Source organism: Octopus bimaculoides, chromosome 19 (assembly GCF_001194135.2).
Source record: "Octopus bimaculoides isolate UCB-OBI-ISO-001 chromosome 19, ASM119413v2, whole genome shotgun sequence".
In the NCBI taxonomy this organism is placed as follows: domain Eukaryota; kingdom Metazoa; phylum Mollusca; class Cephalopoda; order Octopoda; family Octopodidae; genus Octopus; species Octopus bimaculoides.
Window position 1 is genome coordinate 2,705,304 of NC_068999.1, and position 398 is coordinate 2,705,701.

Here is a 398-nt window from a genome sequence, read left to right on the forward strand (position 1 = left end):
ATAATAAATAACAAAAAAAAAAGGATGAACGCCACACAATCTTATTCCACACCTTGTTCTACTAAAGCCTTGCGAGTGGATTTGGTAGACGGAAACTGAAAGAATCCCGTCGTATATATATATATATATATATATATATACACACACACACACATTTATGTATATGCGTGTATATGTTTGTGTGTGTTTTTCCTCGCAACATCGCTTGACAACCGATGCTGGTATGTTTACGTCCCCGTAACTTAGCGTTCGGCAAAAAGAGACCGATAGAATAAGTACTAGGCTTACAAAGAATAAGCCCTGGGGTCGATTTGCTCGGCTAAAGGCAGTGCTCCAGCATGGCCGCAGTCAAATGACTGAAACAAAAAGAAAAAATGAAAAAGAATATATATATGTAT